Raw genomic sequence first — 13002 nt, forward strand, 5'->3', positions numbered from 1 at the left:
TACACTAATATAGTTATTGAAATGAATGAATTAGATTTCTATATGCAACCATAGAAAGCTGTCCAAGAGTGAAAACAAGGAAACTTGTAAAACAGAATGGACACATGCGCACACAAAAAATTCCAGTATAATATATAATATTTTTTTAAAAAAATTTTACTATGTTATAACTGAGTGGGAAAGAGGAGATAAAAAGAGATAGACCAAACTATAATGGTGGTTGTCTCTGAGGGGTGAGGGTGGGATAATAGGAGTCACTCACTCTCTTTGTTAAATATTTCTATAATGTTTAAATTTTCTATGTAAAATATGTATTTCATTTTTAAATAAATATAAAAAAGTGGCAGCTGAAAACTGAAGTGATGGGAAAAGTTATGGATTGATAATTCATTGGACAATAAGAATTTCATGTCTACTTCTCCCAAAGCCACTCTTCTAGAAGAAGGAGACTCAGATTCAAGTCCTGGCTGTGCCCCTGACTCACAGACTGAGCAAATTGTTCCTTGTCTGCTATCCTTAATTTTCTCACTGGACAACAAAAGGGTTGAACTGTGCTTACAGTTCTCACAATCTCCCTTAATGGTCCTTCTCAAAAGCTGCCCAGAGTAAATGAAAGCTTTCTATACGCTGAGCACAAGCCCCTCTATGGTGGCCTCCAGCCTGCCTCTTACATGCCTGCCCCAACCTCCAGCTCTGCATATGATCTTATGTTCGTATACACACAAACACAATGAAAGCCAGCTATCACAGAACTTTTCGTGATGGACATTTTAGAACCACATTCTTAATGAACACCTCTCTGACTTTATCCTGCTTGGCCTCTCAGCCACATCTCACATTTCTGACTTCTTGAAACTTTCTCTTCCCTTAGCTTTCATGTCACTGTCTTAATTTTCTCCCTCTCTGATTGTTCCTTCTTCTCAGTGTCTGTTGATGTCTCTTTCTCTCTACTCACTCCTTCCCTGTTGTTCTTCCTTAGGATTCCAGGCTGGCCCCTTTTCTCACTCTATATATTCTTCTCTAGTTATATCATTCTTTTCTCATGGTTTTGACCACCATCTGTGCCTTGGACTCAGATCTCTACCTTGGACTCATATCAGTCTGCCTACTTGGCATATCTATAGACACCTCAATTCAACATATCCAGAACTAAACTCATAGTCTCTTCCTGACACACCTGCTCTCTCTTCCACTCAGCCTTCACAAAATCCCTGAGCCTTTCCTGTCACACACCACTCACTCACTCACTCACTCACCACACTCTATTTTCATTGTTTAAACAACTACTGTTCCTTCTCTCCTCAGCGCAGTGCCTGGCCCTTAGCAGATTAATTGTAAATAAATGGTAAGCGTTTTAAGTACATGGTTCATGCCATCCCTGACTAAAGCCTATCTGGAAAGCAAAACATGTTTCCCTCAGAAGTTAAGGATCTAGCTGAGGATTTTACAGTCCCAATTAGAACTTCATTCCTATAGGCTTTATCTCTTTTCTGCTATTCCCAAGTCTTCTCTACCATACAAGAGTCCCCTTGGAAAAATCTCACTTCAAATTCTTGTCAATTGCTGCCCTAGTCATTGGTTAACCAGTATATGCTAACAACTTAGTTTTAAATTAATCCCTTTGTTATCGGCTAACACTTGAGTAGTTAATATTTGATTTTCTACTACCACCTTAATTATCTTCTAACACTTTACTTGTAAGCCAAATACTTTATTAGGTTATATATTAGTATTTAGTAGTGTGGATGGAAAGAGGGCAGGTCAATGCAGGTAGTCACATCCCAGGCCTATAACTTCTCTTGTGAAAGGTTTTTAAGCAAGCACTATCCATTGTTCTTGTGCATCTAGGTTAACACACCTTTGAAATACCAGAAGTAATACCCCTCAAAGGAGTAACCACCCTTAAGAAAGCACATAAACTTGTAATCCAATCCCTGCCTTATTTTTCTCCACCATCGTGTAATCTTCTTTAAATTCCCTCTTTAATTCCAAACGCATAAAAGAAACTGCAAACATATTCTCCAAAGCATTTGCAATCTTGCTCCCCAGCATATATCATCAGTTTGGCTCGAATAAACTATAGGTTTGGACGTTCCTTACGTCAATAGAAGTTTAATTATTTCCCAAGCCTTAATTATTAATCAACATTTTAGTTGTCCCCTTCAAACTTATTACTGATCCCTTAGCTATCTGCTATTAAAGATAGGTGAGCAGTTAGGAGTTTGGGGAGGGCTCATTTCTGGCTGTGGATATCATAAAGGCCATTATCTTTTGCTGAGCTCTCCTTTCACCCTCAGATGATTCATTCTCTTTCAAGATCAGCTAGTCCCAGGTCCTCAGAAAAAGAGAGGTCCCATCCTAATGCTTGTTTACTTCACTGAGTTGGGCTGAAGGGTAGAGGGAAAAGAGTGTGACTATGAGGTGACTTCCTGGAAAATTATGGTTGGAAGAGATACTCATTCATCAACAAGTATTTGAGCACTACTTATGTGTCAGGTTCTGTACCAGTTTCCAGGGATATATCAGTGAACAAAACATGCATATTCCCAGCTGTCATTGCACTCATAAAAGAGTGGGAAAACAAATGTTAACCAAATAATTACTACAATTATTATATTTACAATTATGATAAACACTGGGAAGAAGTTCAGGAGCCATGAACATGTATGAAAGTGACATTGGACCTATTCTGGAGTTCAGAGAAAGCTTCCCTGAGGAATAACATTTAGCTGAGAGCTGAAATTTTAATAAGTCAGTCAGGGGAAAGAAGTGGGGAGGTCCTAAGCAGTTGGAGTGGCTCCAGCAAAGGCCCTAAGGAAGGAAGATGGTCTGTAGGATGAAGCCAGTGCAGCCTGGAGCCAAGTAATAAGAAGAGGGGAGAAGTAAGCAGGGGCCAGATCATTTAAGACCTTGTGGAATGCAGGTAAGAAATAATAGTGACCTGACTTAGCATTACAGAACCTGTCTTCAGTACCAAACCTGCAGGCCAGAAATAAACCCTGGGGCAGAGGCAGATGTGGAACTACTGTTAGAAGTGGGCTGTTCTGGAAGCTGCCTGGAGGGCTGGTCACCATGGAGACACCTGTGGAAAGCAGGTAGACCTGAGATATCCTAGCCTCAAAAGGGTCAGCTGGAGGGGATTTCCAAGTTGCTTGCATAGATTCCTGGGCCTCACTCAGAATGATTATATTGTGGGTAGTCAAAAGACCATATTTTAAGAAAGAAATGCTGCCTTGGGTATAACAAAAATCTCTACAGCTCCCTCTCCTGCCTACATCTCCTTTAATCTCAATATCTTAGCCCCACCTGACTCTTACCACTTTGCATCAGGATAGAGATCTGGCAGCTATAACAGAAACCCAAAGTAAATACAGTCGCAAATTTTCTATACCATGTAAAAGTTGGACCTTTATTCTACTCCATGAACTAGTCAGGGGCCCAGGCTTATGGCTCTGCCATCCCTAGGATATTGCCAACATCTGCATGACCCACGATAGCTGACTACCTCAACCCTATTCCTTGAAGAGTACTATGTCACAATTTTACAGGTCAGAAGAACTTAGTCACAGAGCTACCCAGACACAAAGATCACTGGGAAATAGTTTTATTCTGTATGGCCATTTGCCCAAATGAAAACCAGGGATTCCTTTAACATGGAAAAAGGGGAAAACAGATGTCGGGGGAGACGGGACAAATAGCCATCTCCGTACCACATCTTAATATTTTCAAAACTCTCCCCTCTTCCTTCTTCTCACTACCATTTTATTGGATGTATCATCTTTCTAGTTTATCTCCTTGTCTCCAACTCCCTCCTCTAATGCATCCTTTGCCTCACAAGCTGAAAGATACTTAGAAAAGCAAATCTGAGCAAATCACCTCTGCTCCAGTGTGGCCCCAACCCTTATCCTTGGAATAAAGGCTCGGTTCATTAATCTATCATTCATAGTCCTTGTGCTTCATCCTCCTCTGCTTCTTACCTTTGGTGTTGCTGTAGCAACACCAAACTGTTTGCCATATTCTTTTTTAGTTTTTCCTTACATTGCACAGGCAGATATTCTCTTCCTTTCCTTGATATTGCTGTACATCTTATCTCTGTTGTAGCCTTTGAACATGAGAAATGCCTAGCTCATAGTAGGTGTTCAAAAGGCATTTACTGGACATCATTGTCATCATCTATGTTTCCGAATGTCGTAGGGACTGTCTGAGCCCCTGCATTACTTAGGTTCTCCCTGAAAAACTGAAATACCCCCATGGAAGGGCAGACCAATCTCAGTGAGATGGGAAAGCATAGTCAGAAGCCCGCTTCCTCTAATCCCTGGGAATATGAGTGCTCCTCTCTGATCACATGACAAAGTGAGCTCTGCTCATCATTTCCCAGAGGGAATCCCAGAGTCATAATCACCTCTGGTATTTGTGACAATTTCATGGGATATATTTATATTAAAAAATTATTCATTGCTTATCTGAAATTCAAATTCAACTAGCCATCCTGTACTTCATCTGGCAACCCTAATACCTTGCGGTAGAGAGTTGAACTAAATTGCCTCTAGAATCTTTTGAACTCTAAAAAATAAAGATTCTAACTCTTCCTATTTGCCTTGTTCTTCTCAATGAAAGTCGAAAGTTTTCTAAGGATTAAGGTAGAAATGCTGAGCATAATAGATAACAGGCTAATCAACATAACAAATGAAAAGACCACCTTACTGATTGTGTAATCTTGGGATAGTCACCCATCCTCCATTGCTTCATCTAGCCAATAAAATGAAGCCAAGATTCTACTTAGTAAGTGTTGGGAGCTGTGCTGGGCGTTTCCGTCTATATGCTCTCTCACCTGGAATATTCAGAAAAAGAAATGTATGAGAAGGCACGTTGTAAGAGCAAATGGGCTATAACAAAAATAATAGTATTAGCATTAGTGTAATACCTGTCTGCAGTTGATTTCCTTACCCTTGGCAGGAAAGAAGTTTCCCTTGCTTGGTCATATTGTAAAGGAAAGACATTGTCTAGGACTCTAGGGCCTAAAGCAGTGGTTCTTAACTAAGGGTGATTTTGCTCAACAGGGGACATTTAGCAAGATCTGAGGACATTTTTGGCTCTCACAAGTGGGGGATAGGTACTACTGGCATCTAATAGGTAGGTAGAGGCCCAGGGAGGCTGGTAAATATCCTGCAGTGCATAAGACTTATGTGAAAGAATTATGTGGTTCAAAATGTCAATGGGTTGAGAAATCCTGGTCTAGAGTATTGCAAAGCAGGATTTATATCCCAGTGTTGCTGCTTAGCAGCCAGGTGACTCATGGACAAAGTACTTTACTTCTCTGGGCCTCAGTGTCCACCTCTGGGACACTTACCTCAAAGTCCTATTGTAATGATCATAATGATCAAATGTCAGTAAACCCATAAAGCACTGTAGTGCCCAGATACATAGTAAATATTCAGTAAATTATAGTAGTGTTTGTGTTTGTTTAGGTATCACTGTTCCCATTTAAAAGACAGGAAATTGAGGCTCAGATAGAACTGACTTGCCCAAGGTCAAGAGAAAAAGCAATTCTAGTCATGGAGTTGACAGAGTTCACTAAGAATCTTCTGTAGACAAAGGCTGCAGTTTCCTTGTATGTAGACTTAACATGAAATACAATCTTTGCTCTCAGCAAAGTGAAAGAGGAGAACTAAGTTTTACTGAGTGCTTACAAAGCTATATCTCATCCCTACGAGGGAGGTATTATGACTTATATTTTACAGATGAGACTAAGCGACGAGTCCAAAGTCTACCAGTAAGTCAGCTGCAAAGTAGCAATAGAATACAGGCAACTCTGGTACCAAAGTCCTTGCCTTTCCCTCTGTCCTTTGCTTCCTGGACTTTGGTAGCATTCCAGCAAGGACAGGGAGGGTTTAGGCTTAGAGACACTGGTCCTGGGAGAGGGCCAGACATTCACTCCAGGGTGCAGAAGTCTTGGAATAAATTCCAGAAGTGGCTGATCTCAGTCTGAAAAAGAACTATGAACATGCTTAATAAGATGTAAAGTGCTAGACTCACGTTGAGACCAGAGAAGAAGACAGGCAAAGGCAGTGTTTCCTTGAGCTTTGGAGTGTGGCAGACTCAGGACAGATCTCGGTCTCTGCCATTCCTGGATGGGTCCTTGAGTGAAAAATTTAACCTCTCTGAGCCTCAATATCATTATAGTTTAAAATATCCACATTTCAGAATTATTTATTTATTTATGCCTTCCTTGAGGCAGAGTTGACCCATATGACCAGCAGGTTTTGAAGGTTTCCAGCAGAAGGAACAAGTGAGAGTTGAAATCTAGCTTGAACTTTAATTACCAGGCCTCGTCTTTGGCATAGAGCTAAATCGGGCAAAGGAAGAGGCACTTTTTTTTCCTTATTTGCACCAAGGCACACGAAGAAACAAAGGAAGCACAAAATAGTAGTCCTGCGTTTAAGAATCAGTCCCTAGGCTGAGTGCTGTGAAACCATGCCTGAAACAAGTACAACCTCTGTCCTGGAGGAGCCTTTAATTTGAAGCTCCGGTGAGATGATAGCACATGAAAAGTGCTCAATGAATGGCACATGTAGAGTCAAGACAGTAGATGCTTCAAGAAAGAATGGTGCTCTGAGAACGGGTTACAGAAAGGCTTCTTGCAATAAGGGTTTCTTCAAGCTAGTCCTTAAAGGGTGGAGATGATTTAGATAAGCAGAAGCAGAAAACTACAAGGGCAAAAACTTAAGAAAGGAGGCTCCTTTCCCAGGTCAGACTGGATGAATCAGAGCCTTCCTATATCAAAGTAGAAGCAGGTATAGTTGAAAAGGTAAGGAGAGATTTTCGAGGTCAGACTGGAATCATCGGGCTACTTCAACAGCTCAGGTCAAGCCTTTAGAGGATCTCTCTGTTTATAAATGTGTGGTGGAAAAGAATCAAGCGCAGAGAAAAGAGAATTACACAATCCTCCCTCAAAACTCAAAAGAATTTTCTTTGACATTATACTGGAGATCCTAAACGTGTAATAAAATAAGAAAAAGAAGTAAAAAGCATCAGCTGGGAAGGAAAAGTAAACCTGCCTTTATTCATAGAACGCTTACTATGTGGTCTGTGAATAAATTGTTTTTATGATAACATTTAAAAAAACCTAGGTAATAAAAGCTACTAGAACTAAATGAATTTAGTAAGTCTCAAAATGCAAAGCGAATGTACAAAAATAAATTGTATTTCTATATAGTAGCAACATACAATTGGAAAATCACATGAAAAATGTCATTTACAATAACATCGAAAATAATAAAAAGGGATAAATTTTACAAAATATGTACAAGACGTGTACACAGAATAGTATAAAACATTGCTGAGATAAATTAAAGACAAACTAAATAAATGAAGATATATATATATATATATACTATGTTCACGGATTGGAAACTTAATATTACGATGTTAATTCTTTCCAAATTGATCTATTGTTTCAATACAATCCTAACCAAAATCCCAGCAGGTTTTTTGGGGCAGAAAGTGACAAGTGGATTCTAAAATTTATATGGAAATGCAAAGGTTCTAGAATCACTAAAACAATTTTTAAAAAGAAAAAGAGGATTATACTCCCTGATTTCAAGACTTACTTATAAAGCCACAGTAATTAAGACAGAGTGGTATTGGCTTAAGTTCAGATCCAGATCAATGAAATAGACCAGAGAATTCAGAAATAAATTTACACATATGTGGTTAATTAAGTTTTGACAAAGATGTCAAGTTAATTCAATGGAAAAAAAGATAATCCTTTCAAAGGACAGTTTTGGAATAACTGGATAGCCACATGTAAAACGTGAACTTCAACTTTTGCTTCACACTAGACACAAAAATTAACTCGAAATGGATTAGAGGCATAAATGTAAAAGTTATAGCTATAAAACTTGTAGAAGGAAATATAAGATGCAGTCTTGAGGTAGGCAAAGATTTTTTTAAAGATAGAACATATAAAGCACTAATCTTAATTTTAAAAAGTGATAAATTGGACTATAAATTTCAAAATTTCTGCTCCTTGAAAAATATCTTAAAAGAAAATGAGAAGGCAAGCCACAGAGTAGGAAAAAATATTTACAATAAAGAATTTGCATATTTGATAAAATACTTGATAAAGGATTTGCATCTAAAATATATAAGAACTATTATAATTCAATAGGAAGATAACCCAATTTAAAAATAAACAATACAGACATTTTGCCAAAGAAGATATATGAATGGTTAGTGAGCATATGAAAAGATGTCATCACCAGCCATTCAAAAAAAAATTAAAACCACAATGAAATACCACTTTGAAACCTATAAAAATGGTCAAAATAAAAATAGCTGAGAATACCAAGTGCTGGTGAGTATATAAAACCTTACCTCTTATACACCACTGGTGGGGATGCAAAACTGTACAGCCAAGTTTGGCAACTTCTTATAAAGTTAAACATACATCTATCTTATTATTCAAAAATTCCACTCCTAGGTATTCACCCAAGAGAAATAAAAATATATGCACACATACAGAAAAAAATAAATAAATAAAGCGTATGTGCAAAAATGTTTAGAGAAACTTTATTCATAATAGTCCCAAACTGGAAACAACCCAAATACCTATTAACAGTTGAAAGGATACACAAATTGTATTTCTACATAATGGGTTATTTCCAGTAAAAAGGTACTACTCGTACATGTAACAATTTCTGTATATCTCAAAGGCACTGTAGTAAGGAAAAGGAATCAGACACAAAAGAGGACATATTATCTGATTCTATTAAGATAAAAATTTGAGAACAGGCAGAACTAATCTGTAAAGATGAAGAACAGACCAGTAGTGTCTAAGGCAAGGCTGGGGGTAGGGAGGAGGGTTGGTTGCAAAAAGGGGCACAAGGTATGTTGATATGATAGGTGATGGAAATGTGCTGTATCTTGACTGTGGTGGTGGTTACATGAGTGAATGCACTCCGGTACACACTCACTGAGCTATACACTTAAGATGGGTATATTTTATCATTTGTAAAATATATCTCAATAAAATTGATTTTAAAAGAAAAAAATCTCAAGAGAAGCATCATTATAAAGCAATAAGAAAAATTGGAAGGAATCTAAATATCGAAGAAAATGGATGTCATCATATATTACTAAAAGGAAAACTATATTGCAGCAAAAAATGAATGAACTAGATTGAGCATGCACATCAGTATAGACAAAGCTCACAAACGTAAGATTGAATGAAAAAAGCAGGTTCCAGAAGTATATATACAATATGATGCTATCTGAAATTTAATCACATGCAAAGCAACTCCCTACATTGCTCAAAGATCTATATATATGTGATAAATAAGAGCACAGAAATGATAAATACCAAATTCAGGAGCTCATTATGGGGTAGGGGGCAGGGCAGGGAGGAGTACACAGGGGGCTTCAAACATGATTGATCAATTTTTTAAGTTTCTTAAACTAAGTGGATGATACATGGGTAGGTTTCGTTTTATCCCTAATGTCGTTTTGTGTCTTAAAGATGTCGTAGAAAAACAAATAAACAGCAAACTAACAAAAACCTAAACCGAAAAGGAGGCCACCTAGAGTTGGGGGAGTGCCTGGCTAGTGCCAGGAGATGTGAGTCTCCATCCGGATTTTGTCCCTGCACTTGATGTCCCACTGTGGCAAAATCACTTCTCTCACGATGAGACATAAGAGCCTCATTCCAGAAGAGAAGGACGAGAATCCGAGGGGGCCCTGGGGAAAGGAAATCCAGGAGGGCACTGCTGGGGGCAGTAGGAAAATGGGGGAGTCCCAGGACTCCCTGTGGAGCCCACCCATAGCCGAGCCCAGCAAGCCATATGGAGTTCTCAACCTCGAGTAGTACCTGGGTTCTCATCCCCCATTGGCGCGGTCACCAAGCTGCCTGGCCCACCACAGCGAGGGGCATTTCCTTCCAGACCCTCTCTGGGAAGACAGGGTACTACTGGAGCAAGGCAGCCAAGGACTAGAGGGCACTGTTTTGAGAACCATACAGAATGCGCTTCCAGAGAGGGCTTTCCCACTGCCAAGCTTCACGCTCTATCATCTCGTGAAATCTCGACTATTGCCTTAACAAAGAGAGGGAAAGTAACTGGCCTAAGGTTACACTGCTGGTGACTGGAACTTATTACTAGTAATTCTTGGGCAAGTTACTTAACCTCTCTGGGTTCAGTTTTCCTATAATTAAAGTGGGTGCAAAATTGTGTGTGTGTGTGTATCTGCAACACTCCATTCCAGAGTATTAATAGATATATCTGTGTGGAGAGATCATGGGTGAATTCTATTTTTTCTTTTGGTTTATCTGTATTTTCTAATTTGTTGTTTTATACTGAATATGTATTATTTAGTTATTGTTTCTTTTTTTAATAGAGTTATACTGCACAAGGTTGTTGTGAGCATTAAATGAGTACGTGAAAAGCGCAGCACAATTTCTACCTCACTGTGTTCTCCATAAATGTGAGTTCTCCCTGCTCTCTCTTCTCTTATACTTTCCTTTCCTTCTGGTGTTAGAGATTGGTGCCCCCAGACATCATTTGGGGAGGAAGGGAGATACAGAACTCTGACTGGCTATGTGGTTTTGGATAAATTACTTAACCTCTCCCAAATCTCAGATGCCTTGTCTGCAAATGGGAGGAATAACCACCCACCTCAAAGGAAGTTTTCAAGGACTGTATCGCATAGAAGATGGGAAACTGCCTGGCACATAATAGGTCTGCAATAGATGTCTGCAAGAAGAAATAAGATACTCATGATGAGGGAACAAGCATTGGAGTAAGAGCTGGACCAGAAGAGGTAGAAGATTTTAGAACAGGTTCCATAGAGTCCAAGAGGTCCATGGATAGAGTTCAGGGGAAGAGGTCCATGAACTTGGATGGAAAAAAATTACATCCTTGATTTCACTAACCTCTAAGTGAAATTTAGTATTTCCCTCTATAATGCATGCAAGCAACAAATCACAGTATTTAGTACTAACAGTACCTGTGACTGTCATCAATAGGAATAAATCATAGATATTTTCATATTGCATTACAAGTAGTGATATCTAAAATACAGTTTACACTCATTTGCCACTTCAAAATTACGATAAGTGATGGATGAATTTCTAGATCTTGTTATTTAATATGTTGAAAATGAACTAAATCACTAAATAAATATTTTGATAATGATTCTGTATAACTGGTATCGTTTGCAATCCTAAGTAATTTACTTTTTGTAGTTAAAAATATTCTTCTGAATAGGGGTCCATAGTCTTCCTCAGACTGCCAAAGGGGATCCGTGGCTATATAGACATAGGTATAAGTCCTACCTGGGCCACTCACTACTGTGTGACATTGGGCTTCTTATTTCTCTCAGGGGCACAGTCATCCTTGCTTGGCTCACCCCACAGAGTTGTTGGGAGGAACAAATTAATTCTTGGCTAGAAAAGAACTTTGGAAACTGTTGGTGGCTTCTCATTTTCACCAAAAGCCAGAGCACTTTCTACCTCCCAGCTGAAACCCATGTCCCCAGGAGCCCTCTCTCTTTTCCACAGGATTCCACCCTTCCCCTTTACTCTCCATCTGATAGAAAGGCCAAAGTGCACCCCCATCAGAGTATGCCATCCAGCTCCCAATATGCAGAGATCCCCAGCTCAGGGGAGATTTTCTGGGGGATAATACAATTCCTTCCAGTTTTCATATTTGACCTTATAGTGACCTTTGAGAACAATACCCCCTCAAAACTCTTTCCTGCTCCCTCAGATGGTGACCCCTCTGTGGTCACAGTCCCTTCATTTCCCCTTTCATTGCCCTGTCTTTTAAAGTTTATCTGACTCCCTCACCATACTGTGTTTTTCTCAAGGGCAGACCCAGACATCATCCCTCTCAGGGGCTCCAGTACCCAGGTCATAGGCATGGCATATATTGGCATCTTAGAAGCTGGCCTAGATGAAGAAAAGGAACTTGAAGCACAGAGAAAAAAAGCAAGAAGGGGTAGAGCGAGATGCCCATGATCTATCCCACATATACCTAAAGCAAGGGATGGAGGAATTGTAGAGTCCCAAGTCATCACTTACTCCCTACTCTACCCATTGCTGTGAAAAAAAGAGGAGAGCTAAAGATTTTGTAATCTCAAGATAGCCCCTGCCCATCTGTACAATGGGAGGTGTCAGATTCAGTGGCTTTCAAATGTTTTGACCTGAATCAAAGTTAGAAATGCATTTTACATTGTGATCTGGTCCATAATACATATAAATATAACTGAAACAAACATTTTATGAAAGAAGACTTAGCTTTACTATCTGCACTGTAGTTTTCCTATTCCATTTAATAATAGTTTGTTGTTGTTGTTGTTGTTGTTGTTGTTGTTGTTGTTTTAATGCTAGCTGTGACTCAGTAACTGATTACAAGATCCACTGGTCCTTATTAGCCCCAGTACCCTCTGATTGTCAGAATAAGAATTATTCACATAATGAATGGGACAACTAACACTCGAGTCCCTAGTCTTGGCTCAGTGTGATTGAGCCAAGCTGTGTACCTCTCAGAGCCTCAGTTTCCCCAAAGTCCCCTGAGAGGGCAGATAGGCAATCTCTATAGGCCTCATATAACTTCTTCAAACTGTGGTCCTCTGATCCTAGTGGGAACACTGCCTCTGTGATCTGGAAATCATTTCTTAGAACGGAGTGGTGTGCTGGCTTTGCTTCCTGGTGGATGGGGACATCCACTAGCACCCTTGACCTAGGCCACTGTGGACAGACAGCATGTGAACAAGGGAGTGTGGACATGTCAGTGCCTGAGCTAGCTGCTCAGGGAAGGAAGAGATAGGCAACGATGCCAGAAGATATTTAAAGGTCAGCTGAAAAAGAGGTGCTGTGAGAACCCCCGAAAGAACAAAGCCTTGGGAACCACACAGACCCAGGTTCAAATCTTATGGGCACCAAGGCAGGGGAAAATGACTTCTCTCTGACTCTTAGCTCTCATTTATTAAATGGGTTTGAAAATACCT

Source organism: Rousettus aegyptiacus, unplaced genomic scaffold (assembly GCF_014176215.1).
Source record: "Rousettus aegyptiacus isolate mRouAeg1 unplaced genomic scaffold, mRouAeg1.p scaffold_m13_p_1, whole genome shotgun sequence".
Lineage (NCBI taxonomy): Eukaryota > Metazoa > Chordata > Mammalia > Chiroptera > Pteropodidae > Rousettus > Rousettus aegyptiacus.